Source organism: Oncorhynchus nerka, linkage group LG9b, assembly GCF_034236695.1.
Source record: "Oncorhynchus nerka isolate Pitt River linkage group LG9b, Oner_Uvic_2.0, whole genome shotgun sequence".
In the NCBI taxonomy this organism is placed as follows: Eukaryota; Metazoa; Chordata; class Actinopteri; order Salmoniformes; family Salmonidae; genus Oncorhynchus; species Oncorhynchus nerka.
The window spans coordinates 53,009,633-53,022,195 of NC_088424.1; the positions used below are offsets into that span (position 1 = coordinate 53,009,633).

A 12,563-nucleotide genomic window follows, 5' to 3' on the forward strand; every position below is an offset into this window, starting at 1 on the left:
ACCCCATAGACATATAAACCCTAGACTAGTTAACAACCCCATAGACATATAAACCCCTAGACTAGTTAACAACCCCATAGACATATAAACCCCTAGACTAGTTAACAACCCCATAGACATATAAACCCCTAGACTAGTTAACAACCCCATAGACATATAAACCCCTAGACTAGTTAACAACCCCATAGACATATAAACCCCTAGACTAGTTAACAACCCCATAGACATATAAACCCTAGACTAGTTAACAACCCCATAGACATATAAACCCCTAGACTAGTTAACAACCCCATAGACATATAAACCCCTAGACTAGTTAACAACCCCATAGACATATAAACACCTAGACTAGTTAACAACCCCATAGACATATAAACCCTAGACTAGTTAACAACCCCATAGACATATAAACCCTAGACTAGTTAACAACCCATAGACATATAAACCCCTAGACTAGTTAACAACCCCATAGACATATAAACACCTAGACTAGTTAACAACCCCATAGACATATAAACCCTAGACTAGTTAACAACCCCATAGACATATAAACCCCTAGACTAGTTAACAACCCCATAACAACATATAAACCCCTAGACTAGTTAACAACCCCATAGACATATAAACACCTAGACTAGTTAACAACCCCATAGACATATAAACCCCTAGACTAGTTAACAACCCCATAGACATATAAACACCTAGACTAGTTAACAACCCCATAGACATATAAACACCTAGACTAGTTAACAACCCCATAGACATATAAACACCTAGACTAGTTAACAACCCCATAGACATATAAACACCTAGACTAGTTAACAACCCATAGACATAGACATATAAACACCTAGACTAGTTAACAACCCCATAGACATATAAACCCTAGACTAGTTAACAACCCCATAGACATATAAACACCTAGACTAGTTAACAACCCCATAGACATATAAACCCCTAGACTAGTTAACAACCCCATAGACATATAAACCCTAGACTAGTTAACAACCCCATAGACATATAAACCCCTAGACTAGTTAACAACCCCATAGACATATAAACACCTAGACTAGTTAACAACCCCATAGACATATAAACACCTAGACTAGTTAACAACCCCATAGACATATAAACACCTAGACTAGTTAACAACCCCATAGACATATAAACACCTAGACTAGTTAACAACCCCATAGACATATAAACACCTAGACTAGTTAACAACCCCATAGACATATAAACCCCTAGACTAGTTAACAACCCCATAGACATATAAACACCTAGACTAGTTAACAACCCCATAGACATATAAACCCCTAGACTAGTTAACAACCCCATAGACATATAAACACCTAGACTAGTTAACAACCCCATAGACATATAAACACCTAGACTAGTTAACAACCCCATAGACATATAAACACCTAGACTAGTTAACAACCCCTAGTTAGACATATAAACACCTAGACTAGTTAACAACCCCATAGACATATAAACACCTAGACTAGTTAACAACCCCATAGACATATAAACACCTAGACTAGTTAACAACCCCATAGACATATAAACACCTAGACTAGTTAACAACCCCATAGACATATAAACACCTAGACTAGTTAACAACCCCATAGACATATAAACCCCTAGACTAGTTAACAACCCCATAGACATATAAACCCCTAGACTAGTTAACAACCCCATAGACATATAAACCCCTAGACTAGTTAACAACCCCATAGACATATAAACCCCTAGACTAGTTAACAACCCCATAGACATATAAACCCCTAGACTAGTTAACAACCCCATAGACATATAAACCCCTAGACTAGTTAACAACCCCATAGACATATAAACCCTAGACTAGTTAGCAAAACACCTAGACTAGTTAACAACCCCTAGTTAACAACCCCATAGACATATAAACCCTAGACTAGTTAACAACCCCATAGACATATAAACCCCTAGACTAGTTAACAACCCCATAGACATATAAACCCCTAGACTAGTTAACAACCCCATAGACATATAAACCCCTAGACTAGTTAACAACCCCATAGACATATAAACCCCTAGACTAGTTAACAACCCCATAGACATATAAACCCCTAGACTAGTTAACAACCCCATAGACATATAAACATAGACTAGTTAACAACCCCATAGACATATAAACCCCTAGACTAGTTAACAACCCCATAGACATATAAACCCCTAGACTAGTTAACAACCCCATAGACATATAAACCCCTAGACTAGTTAACAACCCCATAGACATATAAAACCCTAGACTAGTTAACAACCCCATAGACATATAAACCCCTAGACTAGTTAACAACCCCATAGACATATAAACCCCTAGACTAGTTAACAACCCCATAGACATATAAACCCCTAGACTAGTTAACAACCCCATAGACATATAAAACCTAGACTAGTTAACAACCCCATAGACATATAAACCCCTAGACTAGTTAACAACCCCATAGACATATAAACCCCTAGACTAGTTAACAACCCCATAGACATATAAACCCTAGACTAGTTAACAACCCCATAGACATATAAACCCCTAGACTAGTTAACAACCCCATAGACATATAAACCCCTAGACTAGTTAACAACCCCATAGACATATAAACCCCTAGACTAGTTAACAACCCCATAGACATATAAACCCCTAGACTAGTTAACAACCCCATAGACATATAAACCCTAGACTAGTTAACAACCCCATAGACATATAAACCCTAGACTAGTTAACAACCCCATAGACATATAAACACCTAGACTAGTTAACAACCCCATAGACATATAAACCCCTAGACTAGTTAACAACCCCATAGACCCTAGACTAGTTAGACATATAAACCCCTAGACTAGTTAACAACCCCATAGACTAGATATAAACCCCTAGACTAGTTAACAACCCCATAGACATATAAACACCTAGACTAGTTAACAACCCCATAGACATATAAACCCCTAGACTAGTTAACAACCCCATAGACATATAAACCCTAGACTAGTTAAGTTAACAACCCCATAGACATATAAACCCCTAGACTAGTTAACAACCCCATAGACATATAAACCCTAGACTAGTTAACAACCCCATAGACATATAAACCCCTAGACTAGTTAACAACCCCATAGACATATAAACCCCTAGACTAGTTAACAACCCCATAGACATATAAACCCCTAGACTAGTTAACAACCCCATAGACATATAAACCCCTAGACTAGTTAACAACCCCATAGACATATAAACCCCTAGACTAGTTAACAACCCCATAGACATATAAACACCTAGACTAGTTAACAACCCCATAGACATATAAACCCCTAGACTAGTTAACAACCCCATAGACATATAAACCCCTAGACTAGTTAACAACAACCCCATAGACATATAAACCCCTAGACTAGTTAACAACCCCATAGACATATAAACACCTAGACTAGTTAACAACCCCATAGACATATAAACACCTAGACTAGTTAACAACCCCATAGACATATAAAACCACCTAGACTAGTTAACAACCCCATAGACATATAAACCCTAGTTAACACCCCATAGACTAGTTAACAACCCCATAGACTAGTTAACAACCCCATAGACATATAAACACCTAGACTAGTTAACAACCCCATAGACATATAAACACCTAGACTAGTTAACAACCCCATAGACATATAAACCCCTAGACTAGTTAACAACCCCATAGACATATAAACACCTAGACTAGTTAACAACCCCATAGACATATAAACACCTAGACTAGTTAACAACCCCATAGACATATAAACCCCTAGACTAGTTAACAACCCCATAGACATATAAACCCCTAGACTAGTTAACAACCCCATAGACATATAAACCCCTAGACTAGTTAACAACCCCATAGACATATAAACACCTAGACTAGTTAACAACCCCATAGACATATAAACACCTAGACTAGTTAACAACCCCATAGACATATAAACACCTAGACTAGTTAACAACCCCATAGACATATAAACACCTAGACTAGTTAACAACCCCATAGACATATAAACACCTAGACTAGTTAACAACCCCATAGACATATAAACCCCTAGACTAGACATATAAACACCTAACTAGTTAACAACCCCATAGACATATAAACACCTAGACTAGTTAACAACCCCATAGACATATAAACACCTAGACTAGTTAACAACCCCATAGACATATAAACACCTAGACTAGTTAACAACCCCATAGACATATAAACACCTAGACTAGTTAACAACCCCATAGACATATAAACACCTAGACTAGTTAACAACCCCATAGACATATAAACCCCTAGACTAGTTAACAACCCCATAGACATATAAACCCCTAGACTAGTTAACAACCCCATAGACATATAAAACCCTAGACTAGTTAACAACATAGACATATAAACCCCTAGACTAGTTAACAACCCCATAGACATATAAACCCCTAGACTAGTTAACAACCCCATAGACATATAAACCCCTAGACTAGTTAACAACCCCATAGACATATAAACACCTAGACTAGTTAACAACCCCATAGACATATAAACCCCTAGACTAGTTAACAACCCCATAGACATATAAACCCCTAGACTAGTTAACAACCCCATAGACATATAAACCCCTAGACTAGTTAACAACCCCATAGACATATAAACCCCTAGACTAGTTAACAACCCCATAGACATATAAACACCTAGACTTGCAAAAACCCATAAACATACAAAAAAAACTAAACAATACCAAAACGAAACAAACCACCCTCGTCACACCTTGACCTAACCAAAATAATAAAGATAACTAAAGATTAGGCAGTGACACATCTTATATGGTGAGCTACCGAGTGGCAAGGACAGGCAAGCTCCATACTATTGTGGAGGACTTCTTTCTTCCTGCTGCCGTGGATATGGCTGGGACAATGCTGGGGGAAAAGGCTCAAAAAACTATACAGCCCAATGTCTTCATCAAACAACACTGTTTCACGACGCATCAGTGACATGGCAGGAGATGCTTTGAAACAATTACTGCTTCACATACAAGCCCGTGAATTATATGCGTTACATCTGGATGAGTCAACAGGCCTGGCACAGCTCCTGGTATATGTCTGTTACAGCTGGATGAGTCAACAGGCCTGGCACAGCTCCTGGTATATGTCTGTTACAGCTGGATGAGTCAACAGGCCTGGCACAGCTCCTGGTATATGTCTGTTACAGCTGGATGAGTCAACAGGCCTGGCACAGCTCCTGGTATATGTCTGTTACAGCTGGGTGAGTCAACAGACGTGGCGGGCCTGGCACAGCTCCTGGTATATGTCTGTTACAGCTGGATGAGTCAACAGGCCTGGCACAGCTCCTGGTATATGTCTGTTACAGCTGGATGAGTCAACAGGGCCTGGCACAGCTCCTGGTATATGTCTGTTACAGCTGGATGAGTCAACAGACCTGGCACAGCTCCTGGTATATGTCTGTTACAGCTGGATGAGTCAACAGGGCCTGGCACAGCTCCTGGTATATGTCTGTTACAGCTGGATGAGTCAACAGGGCCTCACAGCTCCAGTTACAGCTGGATGAGTCAACAGACCTGGCACAGCTCCTGGTATATGTCTGTTACAGCTGGATGAGTCAACAGGGCCTGGCACAGCTCCTGGTATATGTCTGTTACAGCTGGATGAGTCAACAGGGCCTGGCACAGCTCCTGGTATATGTCTGTTACAGCTGGATGAGTCAACAGACCTGGCACAGCTCCTGGTATATGTCTGTTACAGCTGGATGAGTCAACAGACCTGGCACAGCTCCTGGTATATGTCTGTTACAGCTGGATGAGTCAACAGGGCCTGGCACAGCTCCTGGTATATGTCTGTTACAGCTGGATGAGTCAACGGGCCTGGCACAGCTCCTGGTATATGTCTGTTACAGCTGGATGAGTCAACAGGGCCTGGCACAGCTCCTGGTATATGTCTGTTACAGCTGGATGAGTCAACGGGCCTGGCACAGCTCCTGGTATATGTCTGTTACAGCTGGATGAGTCAACAGACATGGAGGGCCTGGCACAGCTCCTGGTATATGTCTGTTACAGCTGGATGAGTCAACGGGCCTGGCACAGCTCCTGGTATATGTCTGTTACAGCTGGATGAGTCAACAGACGTGGTGGGCCTGGCACAGCTCCTGGTATATGTCCGTTACGTTTATGGGGGGTCAATTAAGGAAGACATCCTCTTCTGGAAACCAGGACAACATGAGAGGAATGGTACCGGACAGCTTTGTGACATCAAATGGACTTGGTGGTCAAGATGTGTTCTGTATTGATGGCGTAAAAGCCATGGCAGGGAGACATAGTGGAGTGGTAACGCGCGTGCAAGCAGTTACTACCATCGCCACTTGGGTCACTGCAGCATCCCCCTAGAGGCTCTTGGGTCACTGCAGCATCCCCCTAGAGGCTCTTGGGTCACTGCAGCATCCCCCTAGAGGCTCTTGGGTACACTGCAGCATCCCCCTAGAGGCTCTTGGGTAGACTGCAGCATCCCCCTAGAGGCTCTTGGGTAGACTGCAGCATCCCCCTAGAGGCTCTTGGGTCACTGCAGCATCCCCCTAGAGGCTCTTGGGTCACTGCAGCATCCCCCTAGAGGCTCTTGGGTACACTGCAGCATCCACCTAGAGGCTCTTGGGTACACTGCAGCATCCACCTAGAGGCTCTTGGGTAGACTGCAGCATCCACCTAGAGGCTCTTGGGTCACTGCAGCATCCCCCTAGAGGCTCTTGGGTACACTGCAGCATCCACCTAGAGGCTCTTGGGTACACTGCAGCATCCACCTAGAGGCTCTTGGGTACACTGCAGTATCCACCTAGAGGCTCTTGGGTAGACTGCAGCATCCACCTAGAGGCTCTTGGGTACACTACAGCATCCACCGAGAGGCTCTTGGGTACACTGCAGCATCCACCGAGAGGCTCTTGGGTACACTGCAGCATCCACAGAGAGGCTCTTGGGTAGACTGCAGCATCCACAGAGAGGCTCTTGGGTACACTACAGCATCCACCTAGAGGCTCTTGGGTACACTACAGCATCCACCTAGAGGCTCTTGGGTACACTACAGCATCCACCGAGAGGCTCTTGGGTAGACTGCAGCATCCACAGAGAGGCTCTTGGGTACACTACAGCATCCACCTAGAGGCTCTTGGGTACACTACAGCATCCACCGAGAGGCTCTTGGGTACACTACAGCATCCACCGAGAGGCTCTTGGGTACACTGCAGCATCCACCGAGAGGCTCTTGGGTACACTGCACATCCACCGAGAGGCTCTTGGGTACACTGCAGCATCCACCGAGAGGCTCTTGGGTACACTGCAGCATCCACCGAGAGGCTCTTGGGTACACTGCAGCATCCCCCTAGAGGCTCTTGGGTACACTGCAGCATCCACAGAGAGGCTCTTGGGTACACTGCAGCATCCACAGAGAGGCTCTTGGGTACACTACAGCATCCACAGAGAGGCTCTTGGGTACACTGCAGCATCCACCGAGAGGCTCTTGGGTAGACTGCAGCATCCCCCTAGAGGCTCTTGGGTACACTGCAGCATCCACCTAGAGGCTCTTGGGTACACTGCAGCATCCACCGAGAGGCTCTTGGGTACACTGCAGCATCCACCCGAGAGGCTCTTGGGTAGACTGCAGCATCCACCGAGAGGCTCTTGGGTAGACTGCAGCATCCCCCTAGAGGCTCTTGGGTAGACTGCAGCATCCACCGAGAGGCTCTTGGGTAGACTGCAGCATCCCCCTAGAGGCTCTTGGGTAGACTGCAGCATCCACCGAGAGGCTCTTGCTGCCAAGGGAACAGCTTGAAAGATGTTTTGGACACTACAGTGAAAATGGTTAACTTGTTAAAGCAAGGCCCCTGAACTCTCGTGTATTTGATGTATTATGCAATGATATCAGCAGTGATCATGTAACGCTTTTACAACAACCAGTGAGCTGGTTTTCAAGGGGCAAAGTATTGACACTTTTTTTTAAATTAAGAGACGAGGTTTTTGCTGACCATAATTTTCACTTGTCTGACCGCTTGCATGATGACGAGTTTCTCACACGACAGGCGAGGATGTTTTTACTCGCCTGAATGATCTGAATCTAGGATTACAGGGACTCTCCTCAACTATATTCAATGTGGGGGACAAAATTGAGGCTATGATTAAGAAGTTGGAGCTCTTTTCAGTCTGCATTAACAAGGACAACACACAGGTTGGAGCTCTTCTCTGTCTGCATTAACAAGGACAACACACAGGTTGGAGCCCCTCTCTGTCTGCATTAACAAGGACAACACACAGGTTGGAGCTCTTCTCTGTCTGCATTAACAAGGACAACACACAGGTTGGAGCTCTTCTCTGTCTGCATTATCAAGGACAACACACAGGTTGGAGCTCTTCTCTGTCTGCATTAACAAGGACAACACACAGGTTGGAGCTCTTCTCTGTCTGCATTAACAAGGACAACACACAGGTTGTAGCCCCTCTCTGTCTGCATTATCAAGGACAACACACAGGTTGGAGCTCTTCTCTGTCTGCATTAACAAGGACAACACACAGGTTGTAGCCCCTCTCTGTCTGCATTAACAAGGACAACACACAGGTTGGAGCTCTTCTCTGTCTGCATTAACAAGGACAACACACAGGTTGGAGCTCTTCTCTGTCTGCATTAACAAGGACAACACACAGGTTGTAGCTCTTCTCTGTCTGCATTAACAAGGACAACACACAGGTTGGAGCTCTTCTCTGTCTGCATTAACAAGGACAACACACAGGTTGGAGCTCTTCTCTGTCTGCATTAACAAGGACAACACACAGGTTGGAGCTCTTCTCTGTCTGCATTAACAAGAACAACACACAGGTTGGAGCTCTTCTCTGTCTGCATTAACAAGGACAACACACAGGTTGGAGCTCTTCTCTGTCTGCATTAACAAGGACAACACACAGGTTGGAGCTCCTCTCTGTCTGCATTAACAAGGACAACACACAGGTTGGAGCCCCTCTCTGTCTGCATTAACAAGGACAACACACAGGTTGGAGCTCTTCTCTGTCTGCATTAACAAGGACAACACACAGGTTGGAGCTCTTCTCTGTCTGCATTAACAAGGACAACACACAGGTTGGAGCTCTTCTCAGTCTGCATTAACAAGGACAACACACAGGTTGGAGCACACAGGTTCTCTGTCTGCATTAACAAGGACAACACACAGGTTGGAGCCCCTCTCTGTCTGCATTAACAAGGACAACACACAGGTTGGAGCTCTTCTCAGTCTGCATTAACAAGGACAACACACAGGTTGGAGCTCTTCTCAGTCTGCATTCACAAGGACAACACACAGGTTGGAGCCCCTCTCTGTCTGCATTAACAAGGACAACACACAGGTTGGAGCTCTTCTCAGTCTGCATTAACAAGGACAACACACAGGTTGGAGCCCCTCTCTGTCTGCATTCACAAGGACAACACACAGGTTGGAGCTCTTCTCTGTCTGCATTAACAAGGACAACACACAGGTTGGAGCCCCTCTGTCTGCATTAACAAGGACAACACACAGGTTGGAGCTCTTCTCTGTCTGCATTAACAAGGACAACACACAGGTTGGAGCCCCTCTCTGTCTGCATTAACAAGGACAACACACAGGTTGGAGCCCCTCTCTGTCTGCATTAACAAGGACAACACACAGGTTGGAGCTCTTCTCTGTCTGCATTAACAAGGACAACACACAGGTTGGAGCCCCTCTGTCTGCATTAACAAGGACAACACACAGGTTGGAGCCCCTCTCTGTCTGCATTAACAAGGACAACACACAGGTTGGAGCCCCTCTCTGTCTGCATTAACAAGGACAACACACAGGTTGGAGTCTGCATTAACAAGGACCCTCTCTGTCTGCATTAACAAGGACAACACACAGGTTGGAGCCCTCTCTGTCTGCATTAACAAGGACAACACACAGGTTGGAGCCCCTCTCTGTCTGCATTAACAAGGACAACACACAGGTTGGAGCCCCTCTCTGTCTGCATTAACAAGGACAACACACAGGTTGGAGCCCCTCTCTGTCTGCATTAACAAGGACAACACACAGGTTGGAGCCCCTCTCTGTCTGCATTAACAAGGACAACACACAGGTTGGAGCCCCTCTCTGTCTGCATTAACAAGGACAACACACAGGTTGGAGCCCCTCTCTGTCTGCATTAACAAGGACAACACACAGGTTGGAGCCCCTCTCTGTCTGCATTAACAAGGACAACACACAGGTTGGAGCCCCTCTCTGTCTGCATTAACAAGGACAACACACAGGTTGGAGCTCCTCTCTGTCTGCATTAACAAGGACAACACACAGGTTGGAGCCCCTCTCTGTCTGCATTAACAAGGACAACACACAGGTTGGAGCTCTTCTCTGTCTGCATTAACAAGGACAACACACAGGTTGGAGCCCCTCTCTGTCTGCATTAACAAGGACAACACACAGGTTGGAGCTCCTCTCTGTCTGCATTAACAAGGACAACACACAGGTTGGAGCCCTCTCTGTCTGCATTAACAAGGACAACACACAGGTTGGAGCCCCTCTCTGTCTGCATTAACAAGGACAACACACAGGTTGGAGCCCCTCTCTGTCTGCATTAACAAGGACAACACACAGGTTGGAGCCCCTCTCTGTCTGCATTAACAAGGACAACACACAGGTTGGAGCCCCTCTCTGTCTGCATTAACAAGGACAACACACAGGTTGGAGCCCCTCTCTGTCTGCATTAACAAGGACAACACACAGGTTGGAGCCCTCTCTGTCTGCATTAACAAGGACAACACACAGGTTGGAGCCCCTCTCTGTCTGCATTAACAAGGACAACACACAGGTTGGAGCCCCTCTCTGTCTGCATTAACAAGGACAACACACAGGTTGGAGCCCCTCTCTGTCTGCATTAACAAGGACAACACACAGGTTGGAGCCCCTCTCTGTCTGCATTAACAAGGACAACACACAGGTTGGAGCCCCTCTCTGTCTGCATTAACAAGGACAACACACAGGTTGGAGCCCCTCTCTGTCTACATTAACAAGGACAACACACAGGTTGGAGCCCCTCTCTGTCTACATTAACAAGGACAACACACAGGTTGGAGCCCCTCTCTGTCTGCATTAACAAGGACAACACACAGGTTGGAGCTCTTCTCTGTCTGCATTAACAAGGACAACACACAGGTTGGAGCCTAATGAGGATCAGTTTTGTCTGCATTGTTCACACAGGTTGGAGCCTCATGTCTGTTAACCCCCAGTTTTGGATTGTTCCCATTGTCTGCATTTAACCCCCAGTTTTGGATTGTTCAACCATTAGCTGTTAACCCCAGTTTTGGATTGTCTCACCATTAGCTGTTAACCCCAGTTTTGGATTGTTCACACATTAGCTGTTAACCCCCAGTTTTGGATTGCATTAACAAGGACAACACACATTAGCTGTTAACCCCCAGTTTTGGATTGTTCTGCATTAGCAAGGACCACCAGTTTTGGATTGTTCACAACATTAGCTTTAGCCCCAGTTTTGGATTGTTGGAGCCCCATTAGCTGTTAACAAGGACCCCAGTTTTGGATTGTTCACCATTAGCTGTTAGGACAACCACAGTTTTGGATTGTTCACCATTAGTCTGCATTAACAAGGACAACCCAGTTTTGGATTGTTGGACCATTAGCTGCATTAACAAGGACCCCAGTTTTGGATTGTTCTGTCTGCATTAGCTGTTAACCCCAGTTTTGGATTGTTCTGCATTAGCTGTTAACCCCAGTTTTGATTGTTCTGCATTAGCACAGGTTGGAGCTCTTCTCTAACAAGGACAACACACAGGTTAACCCCAGTTTTGGATTGTTCACCATTAGCTGTTAACAAGGACCCCAGTTTTGGATTGTTCACCATTAGCTGTTAACCCCAGTTTTGGATTGTTCACCATTAGCTGTTAACCCCCAGTTTTGGATTGTTCACCATTAGCTGTTAACAAGGACCCCAGTTTTGGATTGTTCACCATTAGCTGTTAACCCCCAGTTTTGGATTGTTCACCATTAGCTGTTAACTGCATTAACAAGGACCCCAGTTTTGGATTGTTCGCCATTAGCTGTTAACCCCCAGTTTTGGATTGTTCACCATTAGCTGTTAACCCCCAGTTTTGGATTGTTCACCATTAGCTGTTAACCCCCAGTTTTGGATTGTTCACCATTAGCTGTTAACCCCCAGTTTTGGATTGTTCACCATTAGCTGTTAACCCCCAGTTTTGGATTGTTCGCCATTAGCTGTTAACCCCCAGTTTTGGATTGTTCACCATTAGCTGTTAACCCCCAGTTTTGGATTGTTCACCATTAGCTGTTAACCCCAGTTTTGGATTGTTCCCATTAGCTGTTAACCCCAGTTTTGGATTGTTCACCATTAGCTGTTAACCCCCAGTTTGGGATTGTTCACCATTAGCTGTTAACCCCCAGTTTTGGATTGTTCACCATTAGCTGTTAACCCCCAGTTTTGGATTGTTCGCCATT

General features: G+C 44.9%; 1 protein-coding gene across 1 annotated transcript in view; it reads right to left on the minus strand.

Annotated features, from left to right (window-relative positions):
* LOC115125744 (protein Niban 1-like) overlaps window positions 1–12,563 on the minus strand; it is a 114,468-nt gene that overhangs the window by 17,363 nt on the left and 84,542 nt on the right. The window lies entirely within an intron of this gene.